Source organism: Ostrinia nubilalis, chromosome 1, assembly GCF_963855985.1.
Source record: "Ostrinia nubilalis chromosome 1, ilOstNubi1.1, whole genome shotgun sequence".
NCBI classification, from domain to species: Eukaryota; Metazoa; Arthropoda; class Insecta; order Lepidoptera; family Crambidae; genus Ostrinia; species Ostrinia nubilalis.
Window position 1 is genome coordinate 1,177,762 of NC_087088.1, and position 21,769 is coordinate 1,199,530.

Consider the following 21,769-nt stretch of genomic DNA (forward strand, 5'->3'; position numbering starts at 1 on the left):
ACTAATAAAATGGAACTACGCTTCAACGTTAGAGATCATATTGACATTTTACCTACTACCTTCAGATATTCATATTGTTGGAATCACTTTACATTTTCCTGCGTTTCTAGTTTGTTGGCTTAGTATCTAAAATGACTAAGATGTCTTATCGGATAGCACCATTCAGAGATTTGTCCACTGCTATGTATGGTCAGTGAAGACTTTTCCCAGTCGGGCTGGCACCAGACAGGCGTCCTCGGACCATAACCTACCTCGCGAGGTCGTGCCTCTTGCACTTTCCCTCGATAGCAGATAGCATCTCCCATCTTCATTGATAACATGCGCGGGCATAGATTAAGGCGCAGAGATGACAGGTGCGTAGTATAGTATATTCTACCTACGAAGCAGGTGTGGTGGCTGATTTGTGTAAAAAGCTAATGAAAAACCAGAAATTGCAGTTACATATTTATTGTTAAATTATATTTATTTTACTTGGGTTATTATAAAATTTATAGTTTGATGTTTTTGAAGTTTACGGAAAATGTTCGATCCAATAGTTAAAGCGGATTCTGACCTAATTTTAATACAGTCATCAAAAGCAATAGGTTAACGTGAAAAAGCCAAATTCCAACCTTAGCAAATGGACATAAGAATAGCACCAGTTTAAAACAACATTGCGCATGACTGTACTTACGTTATATTTAATTAATTAATGAAAAATTTATTAATTGCTGCTGCGGTATTCTTGTCCTTAAAATTTTGCACTACCTAATTTAAAACTACACTAGGAAATGTTATAGTTTCCGTAATAAGGGGTCATCCATAAAGTACGTCACACGTAAAGAGGGGGGGAGGGGGTTGACAAAGTGTGACATGGTGTGACAAGGGGTGGGAGGGGTCCTAAGTTTCGTGACGTCACATATCAATTGTTTCAAATATTTGATATAATGTTGATTTCATAAAAAAAGTACTTAATTTTAATGGAAATAAAACTAATTTCGGAACTGCTGTTAATTTAATAATTTTTCGATGTGAAATTGCAAAACATGTGACGTCACACTAGGGAGGGGGGGGGTCTCAGAAATGTGACCACCTGTGACAAGGACGGAGGGGGGGTCAAAAAATCATGAAATTCGTGTGACGTACTTTATGGATGGCCCCTAAAATACAACAAAATATAAGCCAAAGTATCAATGAAACCTTTGCACGCAATGATTGTAGATCTAAAAAATATTTTTTCTGTACATTTTTCACTAGAAAAGTAATAAAAATGTAAACGCAAACGTACTCTAAATCACTAACATGTTTTATGTAAAACGTATTTGTAATCATGCATGAGGAAAATTAAGAAAAATTAATTTTAATTTTCTGCCTACCGCCACCATTCCTTCATCTTTGTCGCGGCCGCTTTCCACCGCTGCCTGCGCGGGCGCCGCGCGACATAACGGGCGAGCCGACCGACGCAAGCGCACGAACCGCGCGCGCGAGTGCCGTGACGAGTAACGAGTTCTGTGACTGTGCTGTGTTTACAAAACTTACACCTCAGTGAATTTATTCTCCTTTGGTTTTACAACTGGAATTTACATCTTAAATACAAGTAAGTTTTTGAGTACCATCTGTTTATGCATCCAGATTTAATTTAAGTTTAAATTGTCGGTTGGAAAGTTTCTAGTGTGTTGATATGGACTACTTTACATAAATTACGCTTTAGAAAACAGCGGAATGTGCTCAGTGGCTAATTAATTGATGCACACGGATGTCGGCCAAGTTTACGTACTTTTTAAACTTTTATCTCGCTACTATGTTGTCATATTACTCTTTATTATTTTTAAAATAAACAACCACAAATCCCCAGCTGTAGTACCCAAGGATCAGAGTTTTATAGTGCCTCTAAGTAGCTGTTTTAAAACCAATTAAAAACAAGTGTTTATGGACGATTGTGTAATGCTTTCCCTAAAATCGGAAAGCCTCCTAGAAATACGCAAAAAACTGGAAAGTGAGAAATCACACTTCGCTCATCGCTCGGTAAATTGATTTCTACAATGTCATTTCAATAACTTTGTAGCAAAATGCTGTGTACTCAGCAGCAAAACAATAGACCGGCGAACTCTTCGCAAAATAACGGAGTTTTTTTGCCACTGTCAAGATCATATTCCTTATTCATTGGAATGTAAATTTTCACAAACTCTTCAAACATTGGATCTAACTTATTATACAATTGCGCACCGCAGCTGGTAGGTAGCAATTAATTTAAATATAGGTGCGTACTTTAAGTACTTTACACACATGTACAATTACAGGTATCAGGTTTCGTAAAGTTTAATCAAATGTTTGAGCAAATACATTAGCAATCCAATAATGAGACAGTGTTCAAACACCGATGTTATAGAGTGTAGACAATGTTGGCCCCAACGCTTCTGAACCTTGGACCAACAGCTGAGTACACATAACGTCGTACGTTTTGGCACTTTTTAGAAAACGATTAATTAGGCTTGTTAATTCATAATTGAAACGTAGTAAATATTCACCTCATTTAACCTTGGTGAAAACCTGAAAATGAAGCTTGATACAAAAGCTAACATAACAGTCAAAAGCATGCTAAAATATTAAGGCTGGGTAGCACCACCTTATTTTAATCTTAACAATCCCGTGCTTTTTTATGGTGTTTGACAGATTTTTGACGTTCAAAGTTAAAGTAAGAGGGTGCAACTCAGCTTAAGTTACGAGAAAGTAAACACAGTTTTGCAGAACTTCAGGTGCATGAAAGGTGCATACGCACGTATTGTTTTCTCCGTGACATTTAAAAACCCGGTTTTCTTACGTAAAGTAAAAATTTTCATAACACTCCCAACTTCAGCACTCCGTGACATAACCAGTATCGTAACGACAGTATTAATTAAATCAATACTTTGTCTTAAATAAAAATAAAAATCCGAGTTGAAATTACTTTCAAGATTATTGATGTTTGCCGCTTACTTCTGATAAAAAGGCAATAACCTACATTGCCTATTGAAGTTAATCCGATGATGTGTTGAAAAAAATTTAGTTAAAGATATTTTTCAACACATCGGTTCAACACAAAGGCTTAATTAACGGCATTTACTAATAACATTGGTAAAGTTATTACCGTCGGAAAATACCGTCGGAAAATTTTGTGAAATATTTTTAAAGATTTTTCAGGAAACAGACATAGATAATAAGTACCTAATCATTTTCAGTTAATCAATTAACATATGAGACACAATTCCAGCTTTCTGTCTGTTTCTTAGGGGATAAATTGATTTAGAAAGAAAATAAAAATACTAACCACTCCCGCTTTTTTGCCAATCAAAATGTTTTCACAACTACCCGCATGTTTCAAACTTTGCTTAGCTACTACACGTTTATAGAAAGAAAGTTTGAAAGTATTCTTTATATTAATTAGTTGCACAACAGTTGTTTAAGGTAATCGATCCGCGGCGCGCAAAAGCATGGCGGATGCGATTAAAAACTAATTTCAAGACACTTTTTGTGAACTAATGGTTTTATGACCGGCGTAAGCGCTCCGTCCCGTTAGTATGCTCGATCTGATAATGCTGTAGACTAGTTAATAATAGTTACTATCTGTAGATTTCAAAAATATTACGTGTAAAACTAGTCATAATGGTAACTGAACGTGTAATGATTTATTTGAATTATCTTGAAGGCGAGACTGAATAGGGACTTACAGGGTAGGTATTCTACCATCCTAGACTGCATCTCATTTATCATCAGGTGTGATTGCAGTGCTGCTTAAAATACACCACATGGTTCGTACATTATTCTTATCACCTCTGGTGGCTCATAAAGTAGACTTCAAGGATGCTATATAGCGTACAAAAAGACCTTAACTTACATAAGTATCGATCAATAATTCTCGTATCAACAACTCAGGTTAGACGAACCAACATCAAAGAAATAGGGATACGATCAAGATACGATAAGATTAAGATGAACAGTAAAATAAATAAATAAAACCTATTATATCGGTTACAGCATTACAAATACGTGAAATGTTAGCGCATTTGCATTTTGCACAGAAAAAAATGTTTAAACAACTTTCAAAGACAAGATAATTTTAGTGCAGATTTTTTCCAGAGATAACTTAATTTGTATAACTGCTAACTTAACTGCGATGTTCGCAAAACGGAACGAGCAAAAGTATGGTACAGTCAGCTTCAAATAGTTCCTGACACCCAACGAACTTATTTGACGCTGAGTATACTACCTGACTCAGACGTTAAATTAACATATTAATGTTATTGCGTTATCATAGTCAATTTATTATATCAATAATACTATTTAAAGATTACGTTCATACCTATTTATTCCACCCACATGCATTTGTACAAAGATGTCGGCTACTTAGTTCATTCTGTGAAGTTTTTTATGTAATCATTGCAATTTTACAATAAATGTTATGTAGTTTACTCGTAATATGCCGACTGCTGTACTTATATAAATAAACAACAATATATTGTAACGGTTTGTGGAATAATTACGTCACTTTGATAATGAATTACTGACTGAATAAGCACATATTTTGAACGCTGACAATAGGCACGTTCAAGGTGTAAAGAATTTATAGAAATACACGCTTCGTGTTTATAAAGTAAACAAAACAAACATATTTTAGTACGTAACTACTTAGCCTATAATATGCTTGAATTATAGTTTGTATCGTGATACATAATTAAATAATATACATATGGGCTTAGTCCGGGTAGGTACCAGAAAACCGATTTTAGGGAGATGGTCTACCCACCAGTGCGCAATACATCATCGATATAATATACGAGGAGTATCTAGAACCCTATGCAATAGACCCACCCACCCACTGAAAATCAGTGTCTTGTCAGTTACACTGTCAAGATATTACTGAGTACCTTTTTTGGCAACTTTGTTTCATGTCTTTTGTTGCCAAAATATTTTTTTTCTTTCTTTCTTTCAATAGATAACATATTGTACAAAACTTTTTTAAACATTGTCAAATCGTAAGATCGTATTCTCTTAAGACTCTTAACAAAGTTCAAAGTTCCATTAAAGCTCGTGAATAGATTCAATACTGTGATTGGTATAATTTTCATATTTAGACTAATCACAGGCTCTATTGTTAAGTGTAGATTCATATTTAATGTCATATTATAAGGCCATAAACAAGCCTTATGAATAGAGCTGTAACTGTTTACTGCGCGAAAGCCATCGATCAGGCTTTGTTTAAATTTTTTGTAGTGTATTGTAGGTATAATTTGATATTGCTTATTGTACACCCACCACACAAAACTGATGACTTTTTACCGGTCAGTCGCCTACAAATTACGTATTTAAATGAACATTTTCTCTAACCTAACCGTTTCCTAGCTCGAGTTTGTTTAGTAAATACTGTAGCAAATAAAGGGCAGCAACTAAGTAGTTACGGTACACAGTTTAGCGTTCCCGTCACGAGCCTACTTCCGCCGGCTAACTGTCGATGCTTTGAGAATAGGCACAAAAATGCAACTGCCCCGCTGACGAGGCTTTTCAGTAAGATGACAATTTTAGTGTAATAACAACAGAGCCAAGCTTTATATTCTGGAATTTAGACAATCCAGTCTGTGATTTACTGCCTACTTCTAGATAAAATTATACCACCACTATTTTCACCAATCAATTTTAATGTTTTATCTGTTCAAATGAACGGCCCAATAACATTACGTTCAGAAAATGAAAATACGAGTACCTAGGTATTTTGCATGTTTTCTTCACTTGGAAATCTGAACTTATCAACTACTAGCTTTCCGCCCGCGCTTTTACGGAACCCTATTTTTTTCCAAAATAAAATTTAGCCTATGTATCAAGCCTCGTGGATCTGGGGGCACGGCAGTGCCCCCGCCAAGTCGAGCGCGAAGCAAACACTGCCGTACCATCCTTTACTGGAACCATTTCGCCGCATTTTCAGGCCCCTATTTGAGAACCTCTGGATAAGACCAGAACGCAGAAATTTTCGTCATCTAGTAAGGTATAATCACATAGTTAAAATCCAAAATTTCAAGTCTGTAGGTCATTTAGTTCCGAAGTTAAGCGAAAGCAAAGTTTCGCATTTATGACACTCACTCACTCACTCACTGATGATCATCAAAATAGAACTAGTACTTCCCATAAACTCAGAGAGCTGAAATTTGGTACAGAGTTAGGGTTTAATGGCCACTTAAAGGGAAAACTATAAAAACTAGGAAAATCGAAGGTCTGGAGTAACACCACATTCATAATCAATACTACTAGCGCCACACCGGCACCGTGGTGTTCGCCTGTACTGCTCACCGCTAGATGGCGCTAGCACTTTGAGCGTCGATTTTCTGCACCGCGGTGTCCAGTTTTTTTTTCCTTTCTAGACCCCCCCCGTCGATTAAGTTGAACGTTGTGTACGTTGCTTAAATTTTGAGGTTGAGAGCCATCTGCGCTCACCTATTGTCCGGTGAAGCTGAAAAAGCCGCTCACGGCTATCAACATAGTCCGTCCGAAAAAAAAAAAAAAATTGAACGTTGTGTAGTTTTAATTTCGTTGATTTCGTTTATTATATCGTGAGGTTCGCTATGGTTAAGTTATTAAACCAATCATTCTGATTTTCTCCATTTTAAAGCTCGTTGAGTTAATTTATGTTTAATATCGTAAAAAAAATGTCGATAATGTTAAAAGACGACGACGTTAAATTAGAATTATGCCATTTTCTACAAAAAGAAGTGAAATCCCACCAAAAACATTCTGTAAAAAACTAGCCAAGTCTCGTTAGAGCTGCTTGTTTATCTCTAAAAAGTAATGAAATCTAGACAAAGTCGTGCCAAGTCTATGATGGTTCCTTACTGCGATTTCTTTATTATTATAGTTAATGTTGTGTGACTTGGCCGTTGAACAATCTTTATTATGAAAATCATACATAAGTATTATTGAAATACGCAGCTTTATTAAGCCTTCAATTGACTGGTTATTGAATCAACGTTTTCCAAGTGGCAATTTTCCATCGTCAATGGGTAGCGGTTCTGGCGACAGATTGGTGCAATGATGTCATGGAGCACCTGATTTTGTACCCTTCAACGGCCAAGTCACACAACATTAACTATAATAATAAAGAAATCGCAGTAAGGAACCATCATAGACTTGGCACGACTTTGTCTAGATTTCATTACTTTTTAGAGATAAACAAGCAGCTCTAACGAGACTTGGCTAGTTTTTTACAGAATGTTTTTGGTGGGATAATGTAGTTTTCAAATGGTGAAAGAATTTTTAAAAACGGTCCAGTAGTATTTGAGCCTATTCATTACAACCAAACAAACAAAGTTTTCCTCTTTATAATATTAGTGTAGAAGATACTATAAGTAGGTAAAAGACTCTAAAAGTAGTATTCTTAGGTACCTTCATTTAAATATGGTATTGTTGTTTTATTGTTCAGTTTAATAAATCATGACATTGCGCATCTCAAGGAGTTGATGAAAAAGACATCAACGCGTCAAATACAAAGACAAGTTTTTAAAACGTTTGGAGAAGAGATTCTGTCAGTCCATAGTCTATGGCCAATGGTTTATGACCCGCAAGTTAAAGTTTACGCGTTTAAAATGTGCGTTAAAACGTTGTTATGGTCGGTTGTTTTTGTTGCAACGACTATTAAGCTTTATTGCATTTTGACTCGACATTTTTGTTTACGTTAACCCAAATTATTATTTAACTACAAAGTAAGTTAACTTTTAGGCAAGGAGTGCTTTTAAATTGATTTTGCATATACGTAGGTGGCTTGTTATGGTTTTGTATAAAAAGTGTTTTCGTAGGTGTACAAGTATTTATTTGTATGTGTGAGAACAAGGATAGGTAAATTGGATATTTTGATAGTTCATTAATTTAAAAAAATAAAAGTAGCGCTACCGTCACGCTTTAGCACTCTCAAGTGAACCGAATAAACTGATTGATTTGCAAGAAATATTCAATTATTTTAAATGATTAATAATTATATTGTTTTTATATAACCTCACTTGAAATATTTCGTATTTTGCTCATTTAGTTTTTGTTTGATAGTCACCAGCTATATTTTCAGACTAGCGGTGCCCGCGAGTTTGTACGCGTGGATCCCGTTTTACCCCCTTAGGGGTGGAATTTCGTAAAATCTTAGCGGATGCCTACGTCATAACATCCACCTGCATGTCAAATTTCAGCCCGATCCGTCCAGTGGTTTGGGCTGTGCGTTGATAGATCACTATGTCAGTTAGTCAGTCAGTCACCTTTGTTGAGTTAAATAGATATTTAGATGGTTTTGTTCCAATTTTTCCGGCGCGCCATAATCGCGGGCGTGCGCGGGCGCAGTGTTTAGGTGCGCGATAATTTCGCGCAGTGCGCGCTGATTTGTTACCGCGCCGTAATTACAAATCTCGGATAGCGTTAAGTCTCGCCTCAGTAACTTGGTCTAGGGATGGAACTTTAACTTTGCTCTTCTTTCTATTATCTATCTATATCTATCTATCTATCTATATAAATAAAAATGAATTGATGTTCGTTAGTCTGATTAAAACTCGAGAACGGCTGGGCCGATTGAGCTGATTTTGGTGTTAAAATGTTTGTCGTAGTCCAGGGTAGGTCTAAACGGTGAGCAAATACGCGCGCGATATTGTTTTTCTATGACAGACAAAATTCCACGCGGGCGAAACCAATAAATAAAAGATGTAAGACTAGATAATGGACAAAGAAATTTAGCACTGCTTTTCCATTGGAGTTCGAAGTTGATGTAATTTTTCGTCATTTCGCTTATTATCTATGTTTATTATGTATAGTTTGATTTGCTACTCTACTTATCCTTTGGATACTTGTTAAGATCAAGTTTAAATTATACTTTAAGATTTTTTAAACTCTAGTATACGTTCCTTCCCGACCGCGACGTGTGTTGTTTCACTTCATTAATCATTACCGAAACGCTGCCGCTGAGTTACAAGCTAATTATGTATTACACAAGCTTACAAAATACATAATTACCTTTTGACAGCCCTATCAGTTCGACTGCAAGTTGGCTCGGCTACCGCAAGTGGGTGATTATTGTAGTCGCTGCTCACAAATTGGAGAAACAATATCTCTTGAAGTATGTACATGCGAGTATATCGCGTTAAGAAATCTCTTCCAGACAACCCTGGCGTGTATATCATACATTGTTGCTGAGCACTTGCCCTTTTTGCAATAAGAGCAATCGAGAAGTGTCATTATGTTTTTAATTCCAATCACGAGTTGCAAAGATATTTTCATAAATAAACACGTTACAAAGTAACAGCGGCCGTGAATAGAAAGGCACAATTAGTAGTCATAATCGTTTTTTGGTGGATGTGGTTATAGCGGCGCGTGCGCAGCGTGCGTGGTATTGTTCTGAGGTCAATCGCGCATTGTGCAGCGCTTTGTTTCGCGCATATCTGCGTTCGTTGGAGGCCGATGAGGCAAGTCGGATAGGGCTCCAAGTGGATCGAGAGCGACGCGGTGGGTCTGACGGCTTCAAGGTCTCATGCAGACGAGAAAGATTTCATTTTTTTACTTTTTGAAAACAGCTATGAAGTAACATACTATATCATAAAGAAGCTTAAACAGTCTACATCTGTATGTAATTTATACGAAAATGCGAAAGTAACATTGTCAGAAGGACGCGCAAGTGACACAATCTTTTCTGTCACATATCGAAATCCACGCGGCAGACGCCGTGGGCATAAAGCTTGACGTTGACGGACCAATGTGTGACCAAATCAAAAATAATGCAAACCATCTATTATGATGCGCATGAAGTAAGTACGAGTAGGTACTACTATGGTATTATTAACCATAGATGAAGGGTCATTTTTTTATTATTTTTATGCATAACAAGGCAGGTATTTTACCATAATCGCATTTATGGTCATTAACACTTCCTGAAATAAAACATTAACAACCGATTAAAGCATTTGGAATCAACAATAATGTTGTTTTCCATGGAGTTCATTGAACATAGTCTTAGTGGAGTAACGGTAGCTTTTCCGACACTTTCATGGTGGCTGCACCGGCCAGTGTTTGCATCAATGCACACAATGCATACTTGAGTAAGCATCTTATGTAAATGCGAATTCCTACATAATGATGTTATGAGGTGATCGTTATATCCTCAAGCAGCATCATCTGTTCTAGAAGATGGACTCCCTTGAAATGAAGGTCCAGGGGGTCGACTCACAGAGGGGTTACAAGTTGGCAGACGAAAAAAGCATGTGTACAAATTCATTTTTATAACTTTCAATATAAGAAATCTTGTAAAGAGTGACTTACTTTGGGGCTAGATGGCGCTGTGTGAAATTGTCTAAAGATATTTATTTATTTATTTATTTAGAATCCACTTTGTGGCGAATCGACAGTAACCACCGCAAAGGGATACAAAGTTAAGCAACTTTTTAGTTGATTGTTTTCTATTTGGTTAGGCATGTGAACCTATATAGACCTAGATAGTATTGTAAATTATGTTAAGAATCAATATTTCATACTATGAAGGGCGCTAAGGGCGTTAGCACGTCGATTCGATCGAACAATGTCAGAAATGAATGAAATGAAATCTGACACCGAAAGTTTAAAGTTTGCTTTGCTTTACAAAATAGCTAAGCAATGCATTGTAAACTAAATAGGAAAGCTGTAGTGTATCTTTTTTCTGTAAAAAAGAGATTTCCAGTTTTCCACGTACCTACACGAAATCGCGAGCACAACTTAGTTCGTTATACAACATTAAATGATGAGTTAAGATTGTCTTTGAACTAAAATAGCGTATTAAAACAAGAGTTACGTGGCGATTGCGTGCGTATTGGGTGTAAAATTAAACAATAACAGTACAGCACAGTTCACAGGCGCTGCGCCGGCGCGGTTACGCAGGACCGCGCAAAAACACTGTTGAGCAATAGTCGCGAGCACTAGTACCTACATAGATCGCTGTATCTTGATACTTCTAGATACTTACTTTAATTTTTTTTGCAGTACGGTCAATTTTAAATATGAAATGCTCAAAAAATAATACTATCTTTTATAAAGATCCTTAGTTAATTTTATACATTTTTACTTTTTAGGGAGAGCGTTTTATATGATTATTGAAGTCTTTAGTCACATCGCGGCATCGTCTGTCCATGGGGAGGTGTCTTTAATTCCTGTCTGTGATTTTTAGTTCTTAGACGACTGAGGCACATTTCTTCATCAAAAATAATGTATATAAGTACATAAATCGTAATACTAAAAAAAATATAACTCATAGGTGACTGACTGACATAGTGATCTATCAACGCACAGCCCAAACCACTGGACGGATCGGGCTGAAATTTGGCATGCAGGTAGATGTTATGACGTAGGCATCCGCTAAGAAAGGATTTTACGAAACTCCACCCCTAAGGGGGTAAAACGGGATTTTCACGTACGAATTCGCGGGCGGTCGCTAGTTTTAAGATAATTTTACTCTTCACCTCAACCTCTCTCGATGGTAAACTGATGATGCGTGCAAGGTTACTTGCAAAAAATAAATTACAAACATTTTATTATGAAATGATAACTAGGCCGAAACTGCGCCGTTTGACACGCAAGCTGAATATCTGTTTCATCAGCACATATTGACGTAGCGGCGATGATTACATTATTTACATAGGTATTAGATATCATGAATACTTGAAAGCTAATCTTACAGTTTATATTTCAAAGTGGGTAGTTTAGATTTTGAAAATAATTAAGATCTGTAACAGCACTGGCCTAATTAATGATTACCAAATTATATTTGTAAAATTAAACCGTGCTAACTGCCCTTTTATTTACTTTCGTATAATTTTTGCGTATAATATTATCATAAAATGCCAAAAACGTATGTAGGGCAAGCTTTTTTTAATGTTTTCTTCAATTTCACCGTTCTTGAGTTGAACCGTTCTTTACAGAAATACTTATATTTGCATTTAATATTTATTTATTAATTAAAATCCTATCTGCCAGTAGCATACAATACATTTTATATTATACCTACCAGTATTTCTAAGCGAGTGTTGTCTGCATTATGAATTGGCTAGACGAAAGCCGTATGTCCATCAGGTAGCCAATCATTTCCATAAAACAGTCTGGGATGGAATCTACGCGTTCGGTCTGGATTCTAACCAGGGGTCTGACAGCTTTAGTTCCATTAGAGTAGTTGTGGCGCTAGCATCGCGGATAGATATTTATAGTCTGTGGTTAGTCTGCCGCCATTGCAGCCGCCATATTGTCACTTTTGACAGTTTGACTGACTGAAAGTTTTTCAAACTTCCATCCATTCGTTGTGTTGTTTCAATTTGAAGAGTGCCGGTTAACTAGTTTCTCCTCCCAAACTTGGTTGAGTTGAGTTTCTTGAGAGCCATTCTCCTCGAATTGACAGTGCAATAGCTTGCTACATATATAGTGATCTGTGATTCTAACGGTGCGGTACTTGCGCGTACGCAGCGCCGCGGGCCGAGCGCCACCTGGCGTCCACAGGTGCACATTCGGAAATAATTATGTTTTCCACTCTAGCGATGTTTTGTTCGATTTGTTTATTATCACTGCACAATCAGCTTTATAATTGAAAAAGGATTTTCAATAAAAGCTTGTAAAAAGTACTAAGTTCGTAGGATTTAGTAAGAGGTATACTACTTGATAAGCTTGCAATGACTTGGGTCACAGCCTGATACCATCTGAGGCTATATGAGCCATCTCATATACACTAAGGCTTGATGTGTCCTGCCTCACCAACCTCACAATTGAGGAATTTTTTTTTTTTCGGGCTATCATTTTCAGCCTTGATTTAAGCCTACAATGTGAAATAGGAAGTTTGAATGTTCCAAAATACATTGAACTCAATTTCTCCTGTCATCAGGCGCTGGAGTTATTGAAATGATGAATAGCTGACACATTAAGTTTAACAATTAAAATGCAATAATTGTAGTCATCAACTTATAATTTGTTAATATCGTAATAGTTATTGGAAACATTGAAAAGGCTAAGAACTTGTGGTAAATGTAGAGTCAACGTGACATAAAATCATCAGTCTATATCTGACACGGTGATGACACTTAATTTATTATTATAGGTTCATTTATCACAAATTATTTGCTCATCGTCGTTAAACTAATGGACTTGTACAATGCGATGACTCCACCCGAAGACGAGCAACATGTTGATCTCGAGTAATTGCGATTTAGTTAACTCTAACGACGTTGTGTCAACGCGTGTGAATAGATGAAGAAACTGCTTGCGCAAGCGCCGATCTGTTGGATCTCACGCTGGCACTTGGATCTAGAACTTATTTAACGTTTCAGAGATGGATGCTGTTATTATAAATATTGCAAGACGTCTCGTTTATGGCGCAAAAAATAGATAACATACGAATTTCCTGTCATCAGAAGTTAGGTACGTGAATGTATCTATAGCAAATACCATGTTTATATAGAGATCTACGTAGAGATACTCAAGTTCGGTGTATGTTAGAATAAATAAAGTAGAGTAGGTATGTTGTATTCTAAAATGACTTACTCCTAACTTTTGAAATACATAGTAAGTTGTGTAAGTTACTTCTTACATAAACTTCTTGCTTAAATAAACCGATTATGGGAGTTCTTAACGGGAGTTAAAAAGAAATATATAAACCAGTTTATCGCTGTTCTAGAGAAGAATATCAAACTCGATGAAGATCAAACTTAGGTAGAGTTTTGAGAGATATTGAGTGATCTTTATGCTTCGATTAGTACGCGATTAAGCTTCGTCAGCGCGAATATATCGTGGCTAACTCTCGTGGTATGTCATTATGACAGTATGATATAACTGTACCTACATTTATCGAAGAAAAATTCAGCAGCGGGCTGGTTAAACTGAAATCACTGCCCCAGAGAGAAAGATATAAAGATATTTATACTGAATATGTTTTTGCTGCGTTCATTGCAACATAACCAGTGTCGAAACGCGCTCGCTCGGTGGCGGGCTCCATTGAACTAATCAGGAATGCAGTGTTTGCAATAAAATTGTCGCAGAGAACGTAACAGTTCTCATTAAGGCACGCGATCCACTGGGACGAAGCGAAGCGTGTGCTAATTGTGCGCTATTGTTGTGTCGGAAATACTGTTACAAACCACAATTTTTAATTAAGAGGTTATTGTCACGATACCCAATGAAGTTGTCTGGGAAATGTGCGCGTTTGTTATGTAATAATAAATAGTGAGGCTTACAAAATATAAAAGTTTTATTCATAAAGTGTAAGTTATGTAAATGATACTGGTATGCCGAGTGGTTTAGTCAATGTCCTCAAATATTGGTATGACCACCAAACAAACCAGGTCAGGTGGCTTGGTGAGCTTTCTGATGAGTATAGGTTGGAATGTGGAGTGAGACAGGGGGGGTTAACGTCTCCTTCACTTTTTAACTTGTATGTGAATCGGTTGATTGTTGAACTGAGCAACACAGGAGTCGGCTGCTCGATTGATGGTCATTGCATCAATAGCATTAGCTATGCAGATGACATGGTGTTGCTCAGCCCATCAATCGCCGCTCTCAGAAGGCTAATTGGTGTTTGTGAGCAGTATGCGATGACCCATGGCCTCCTGTACAACGTTAAAAAGAGTGAGCTCTTGATTTTTCAGGCCAAGGGTCGCAATCTGGAAGATGTGCCAAGTGTGCTACTTAATGGCGTCGCTCTGACGAGGGTGAAAGAGTTTAAATATCTCGGCCATGTGGTTACCGAGAATTTAAAAGACGATGGTGACATCGAAAGGGAGAGGAGGGCGATGGCAGTCCGCTGTAATATGTTGGCACGCAGATTCGCGCGATGTAGCACAGGAGTAAAGATAACTCTCTTTAAGGCGATTAGTGTCCTCAATCCGCGTGAAATGGTCATTTTGTAAAGCCTACTCCTCTTTTACTGCTGGACAGAAATAGTTGAAAAAAATATATGTTATACAACAGTTCAAGGACTACATTTGACACGTTTGAATTTTTCCTATGTCTATTTGTTGTGGATTAAAAAAATAAATACGGGACATCGATTTTTTACTTCAATTCCCTACTCCTCCCAAACGGCTATGTTAATTTTAAAGATTTTTACACGAATAGATTAAGAATTCTTTAATCTTTAAATGACACGTTGCGTTTTTCAATCGAACATTACTTTCATTCATAAATTTTACTTTTGATAAATTCCGAACGTTTTGCTGTTGAGGGGGCCTTCGCGGGGTGCGGGCGGCAGTCGGCCGCTGGCCTTCAGACGGGGAGGTTGTGTCACTCGCTGCAAACTGACATTAGCGATCAAAATGAATTTTTTCTTTGGCTGAGTTGCAACACCTGACGTGACCTAACTTTGACCGTAGCTTTGGCGATAACCGGTGTTTTTTTGTATGGAGTTTGACAGATATTTGACTTTTGTCAAATTTAAAATAAGATGGTGCAACCCAGCCGTTGTATGACAATATATTTTATGTCAGAGTTGTTCATAGAGTACGTTCAGTCAGACGATACGATTGAATTAAGCCATGCTTGGACGCTATTATCTACCTAAATAGAATCTATTAGTGTAAAAAAATCGACTCCAAAACAAACTGCACTAGATAAGTAAAAGTAGAAAATATATTCCGTTATTTATTTACTAGGTCAAATTTATACCATGATTGATATTTTCGGAGTCGGTGGCAGCACTGGCAGCCTACGGTTTGGTAATTTGTTTTGGAGTTGGTTTTAATTTTTAGTGAAAATTAATTTATTTCATGCTTTTGTTGTTGTTGACCCTGTTGTTGCTACTGAAAGTCGACATAACGGAACGCAATAAGGCTGAACGCTATTGAAAAATATTATTATAATGACATGTATTTCCGAGCCAGGTTCCGCGTCTGTTTCTGGATTCATAATTTGGAAGCTCTTAGAAACACCTCACCAAACGCCATACAACCAGTGGACCAAATACTTATTATTACCCTACGGTTCTACGCAACGGGAAGTTATGAACGTGTACTAGGTGATTCTTCCACATCGAACAGCCAACTGTGCATCGTATAGTGCACAAAGTAACAAAGCTGCTATGAAATCGCTTTACATAAACAGGCCTATTTCTGAGGAATATGGGGACATCGCAAATGGGTTTAAGCAATATAGTTCCAAAATACTGAACTGTCCTATCAATGACATTGACACTGAGGCGCCACCGTCAATACCGGATCGCTGGTTCCGATTTTTGCCATGTTGGAAACCATTTAGTTTAACGATGGTAGCGCCCCCCTGTCATTGAGTTTGGTGGGACAGTTCAGCGTGGGTCATCTATAGCAGCATTTCGAAGAGTTGTTGATTTGTCAATTTGATGCTCTGTCAACAATGATAAATGTCAATTGTGGTTACGTTTCGGTCCACGATCGCCACTTAATAGATTTCAACAATAAAAAGTATCACCCTTAAATTTTTTTTTAATTAAATAAAAAAATGCAAGCATTAATTTTTTATAAACGAGATTTATATATAATACAAACTAAAAATAAACTGTTCTATGTTAAGTTGATTGAGTATATTTCCATAAAAGACAATACATAACCAAATGATGCTGCGTGTAATGTATAAAAAACGTAAAGTCATCATTTGTGTAAATAAAAATAAAAAAAAAAAAAAAGAGCTGCTTAGCTGATCACGGCTTCAAATCCGTTGAGTAGCGTTTGAGATTACCATTTAAAATTGAAGGATACTTAAATTTAGGAGCTCGTCAGCTGAGTGAAAGATTTGAGTAGTGTTTCAGTATTCGGCCGTAACTAATTCAGCTTGCAAAATTCCACCCGAACAAACATAGTTTACACACAACATACATTGTAAGCTAAATAAAATAAAGTAAAAAATATTATCCTATACAAAATGTTCATGGATTTGTAATTTTTGTTAAATATAAATACCTTACTATACGGTGCGCTAGTTTAGAACATTTCGGGCGATCACTTGCGCCTGGGTTGAATGACATCGACATCAAGGTTCATCAATTCAAGTTTAAAATAATAGGCAGTAATGTATGAAGAAAGAGCTTCTATTCTGTACCTACCTATGCCCGTGTATTTTTGATCGGTGTCAGATCGGAGTTTTCGTGCGGGGTGCGCGGGTGTTGTGCGAAGCGTGAAGGTCAAACGCTCAAGGTCATTGAGGACTCTAATCGCCTTAAAGCCTTTTGCCAAACCTTGTACACGTGCAATCTGTGGGTCAGCTACACGCAGCGGGCTATCAACGCGCTCCGCGTGCAATATAATAATGCTTTCAGGGTGCTGGTGGGGCTCCCGCGCTACTGTAGTGCGTCGGCGATGTTTGCACATGCGCACACAGACGGTTTTTACACGGTGTTGCGGCGACGTATTGCATCGCTGATGCTCCGCACGCGTGGGAGCACCAATAGCATCCTGAAAGTTCTAAGCAATAAGCCAGACTGCCCCCTTGTGCGACACTGGGTGCAAACTCAAGTGCAGGTGCCGGGTGTCCCACAGGGAGGCAGGTATTTGAATTAAATTTAGATTGTAATTTTATTTATTATTTTAATGTTTAATTTAATTTTCAATTTAATTTTTTAATTTAATTTAATTTTTAATTTAATTTATTTGTCTCCATTATTATTATTTTTATTGATTTAATTTGATTTTAATTTGATTTTAATTATTTAATGCAATTATTATTATTATTGAAATTTTATGGGCCCTGGCCTGAAATAAATGAATTTTATTTTATTTTTTTATTTTATTTATTATTTAAGTTTCGTTTAGGTGTGAGTAAAATGAAAATTCATTTGGTTTTCTATTCAATAGAAAAGCTTAATTGGGTTATGTATTTTGCCTTCATTTTAAGTCACAATGAAGACTTTAATATCTGTTTGTATTATTTAGGTATAATAGAATGGGTTTTTGTATCTATACAGTTAAATGTCGCTAGATATATCTCGGCCAACCATGGACCGCAAGCTTCATAGAGAGGCGGTCGTCGACTCGTCAAAAATTACACAGTTCGAAATGAACGATTGACTTGATTCCGTTATTGTTTGAATCACAATCTGGGGCCGCACTTGCACATTCTGTCCTGCTTGCTCTCGTGAAAAAAGTGGCCTAGTGCGAACGAGATAGCGGCGAGATGCTCCAGAATTGAGGCTCTGGATGCTATTAAGGCCGCGATTATGCGAGACTCGCGGTAATGACTTCGCTTATGGTGCCGAACAGTAAGAATAAGTGGTTACTTAGCATTTTCTTGTACAAACCGCCATTTGTGATTGGAATCGGAGTGTTTTGCTGTGTCATACACGTTTTTGATTGCATAATTATTGGTATTTATGTTATGCTTTTAACGCGTAACTCTAGAATGTGGGTCAACCAAAGTATCTTATTATTTTTTGCTTTTATTTTGAAGTAAGTCGATATAATTAACGTTTTATTGCGCAACTAGCTTGAGACCGCTGTACCGCTTGTTTTGGTAAGACGCCCACGGTACATGGAAAAATAGCGTTATTGTAAGAGTTTTTCCAAGCTGGATCACTAATAAATTACTTTCTAAGATTTACCTAATTCAATAAGAGTTAATTTTTTTAATTGTGTTTGAAAATAAACGAATGTTTTTTAAGCATGCCAATTACACAAATAAAATTATAACATGCAATTAAAACTGTGATAGGTAAATAAACGTAATAGACGGCAAGATTATTTGATCTCATCGTTGATTACATAGCACAGAAATATTAAGTAAACTATTTAATATCGCGTGGAAATATTCAAGATCTTTCATTTTCGTATCTTTTATAAAGTCGTTTAAACTTGAACAGAATACGAGTGCAACAATTTGCAGAAAACAGTTAAGTAAGACACGACGGTACAGTAATGTCACGTTTTCTGTTGTCACTCTCGTATCATCGATTTCGCATAAATACAGGGTGACTGGAACTGAACCCGCCATAGCTAATACGCGTATAGAGGAGGTCATTTGCTAATTATTGAACCTTACTTTCTATGACTAAAGTTTTATAGTTTAGAAGATATGTCAATTTTTATACTTTTTTAGATTTTTCCGAAATTTGACCTAAAGACTGCTTAATTTTTTTTTCTCGCATGATTTTAACCGATTTTTTTAATTGTAATAATAAACCTTTAGTCAAATAAAATAAATTTCAGATCTAGATAATGATTCAATAACTAGTTACGAGCCGCCAAAGTTCAACAAAAGAACAAACCACGATAAAAAATTCAAGTTCGAATTCGATTTAAAAAAAAACTAATGGTGATAATGGATTGCCAATGATCTTAAAAATATCTCTAGCTTCTCTTCTTTCCAATGATATATCACACGTAGTAATTAGATATTGAAATTTATTAAAAATTCAAAGTTTATGGAAGAAAATGGAGTAATAATACGATAATTATCCATACAAAGTTTCTTCAAACATCTCATATTTTCTGCTATACTCCTTTTCATAACTATTTTTGTGTGTTTTTTGAAAAATGAATTTGAAATAATAATCACATTATGAAGAAAAGAGTTTAAAAAAATTCAAAATCAACTTTGTATGGATAATTTTTGTATTATTTATTACTCCATTTTCTTCCATAAACTTTCATTTTTTGACAAATTTCAATATCTATTTACAACGTGTGATATATCATTGGAAAGAAGAGAAGCTAGAGAAATTTTTAAGATTATTGGCAATCCATTATCACTATTAATTTTTGTTTCAATCGAAATCGAAGTAGAATTTTTTATCGTGGTTTGTACTTTTGTTAGACTTTAACGGCTCGTAACTAGCTATTCAATCATTATCTGGATCAGAAATTTATTTTATTTGAATAAAGACATATTCGATATTAATATCAAATAAAAAAAACTGTTGAAATCACGCGAGAAAAAAAATTGAAGCAGTTTTTAGGTCTAATTTCGGAAAAATCTGAAATAAGTATAAAAATTGACATATCTCCTAAACTATAAAACTTTAGCCATAGAAAGTAAGGTTCAATAATTAGGAAATGACCTCCTCTATACGCGTATTAGCTATGGCGGGTTCAGTTCCAGTCACCCTGTATAACAACATACATAAATAATGGCACCCAAAAACGTTTTTCGCCAATCAATAGGTTATGCAAAATGAGTTGCGGAATTAACGCACGTACTTTTGGTGCGGCTTGCACAAATTATTAAAACTTTGGATAAAAATTGCGAAAGTATTTTGCGAATACTTTGGGTAATTATTGCCTTGATTGGATATGTAAGCAAACAATTTTGCCTCAAGAATGTTGATACACTGAAACAGTAAAAAAAGAATATTTAATTAAAACAACGATACGGTATCAATATGCTTACCTACTAGTAATTTTAAACAAGCTTTGATTGCGGATTATTAAAAAACTATCGGTCAGTTAACTTTGATTGACTGTGTACGTGTTATTGACGTGTCGTAGTATTACCGCAAATATTACGTGTTTAATACGTATTATAATAATATCTAAATCAACGCTTAATTACACTTTCACTGGGTATCAACACCAAAATGTACCAGGAGTAATGCGGATATAATAACAATATAGCTGTATTCTAGAATCTAATATACCACTCCCTGATTACGAAATCTCAGAAACTAAAACACTTCACACGAAATCAGACAAACTTATAGGGATGTTCCTTATACAGGGTGTTAGGTAAATGGGTATATGAGCCGACACTAGCCCATGTTAACATGGGCATATAAATATAATTTTAATTTTCATACAAATCGGATTTTATAAAATTTATTTTGTATGAAAATTAAAAAAAATAAAATGATGATATCAAATTTCTGACTTCACCATACCATTTATATGCCCATGTTAACATGGGCTAGTGTCAGCTCATATACCCATTTACCTAACACCCTGTAGAGTGTAGTGGGTTTAAGTTTGTAGATAAAAGCTAGTGTAGATATAAACGAATATGTAACTATGAAATGATAACTTAAAATAAAATTACTGACTTCTACTAAAACTAACTATGACTGCGAAGCAACGAAGTAATTAACCATGTGCCAAAACAAAGCCTTAGGCTGGGTTGCACCATGTTACTATAACTTTAACTTTAACAAACGTCAAAAATATGTCAAACTCCATATAAAAACACCGGTTATCATTATAGTTACCGTTAAATATAATAGAGCTGTGGTTTTCTGAATAAAGAAAAATAAAAAATAAAATAAAATAAATTAATGTTAGATGGTGCAACTGAGCCTTAGTTTATGTCATGATTCCATATTAAATAGCAACACAAAGTGCGAATATACTCATCATCGTCACACGCGTCAAAATTCTTTACCATAAACTGTGACATAACAAAACATTTTCTATAAGTTTATTGCCTTATTCATTCTCATAGTTATCATACGCTTTGTTGCGCAATGTTTACAGTTTGCAGATGATAGTGTAGCCACAGCATAAGTTAGATACAGTAGCTCCAACGAGTAGCTCAAAGTGCATTAGCAGCCGGTGTTTTTGTATCAATAACTCTTTTGTACATAATACGTACGTTGTTACTTAAAACCGCAATCAGCTTGCTTCTAATGACGGCGTAAAATTCTGCAATCATATCAGTTTTAAGAATTGCGTTAAGCAGTAAGGAGGAAAATCTTAAGTCTCGTCGAAAGCTGAAAACACCACAGATCACAGGAAAACGCCACCCTGATTCACAGTTTTTTGTAACATTCCATAAAAAAATCACGATTGTGCTTAACCTTTTACCACACAAGAGCTTTTTAACAGTACCTAATATGTTTTATACAATTTCAATG

General features: G+C 36.0%; 1 long non-coding RNA gene across 1 annotated transcript in view; it reads left to right on the plus strand.

Moving 5' to 3' along the window:
- The first annotated feature begins 1,436 nt into the window (after positions 1-1,436).
- Positions 1,437-21,769, plus strand: part of LOC135074758 (uncharacterized) — a 120,243-nt gene continuing 99,910 nt past the window's right edge. Inside the window, exon 1 of the long non-coding RNA XR_010257892.1 lies at positions 1,437-1,576. This is a non-coding gene — a long non-coding RNA (uncharacterized LOC135074758). The remainder of the gene's footprint in view (positions 1,577-21,769) is intronic.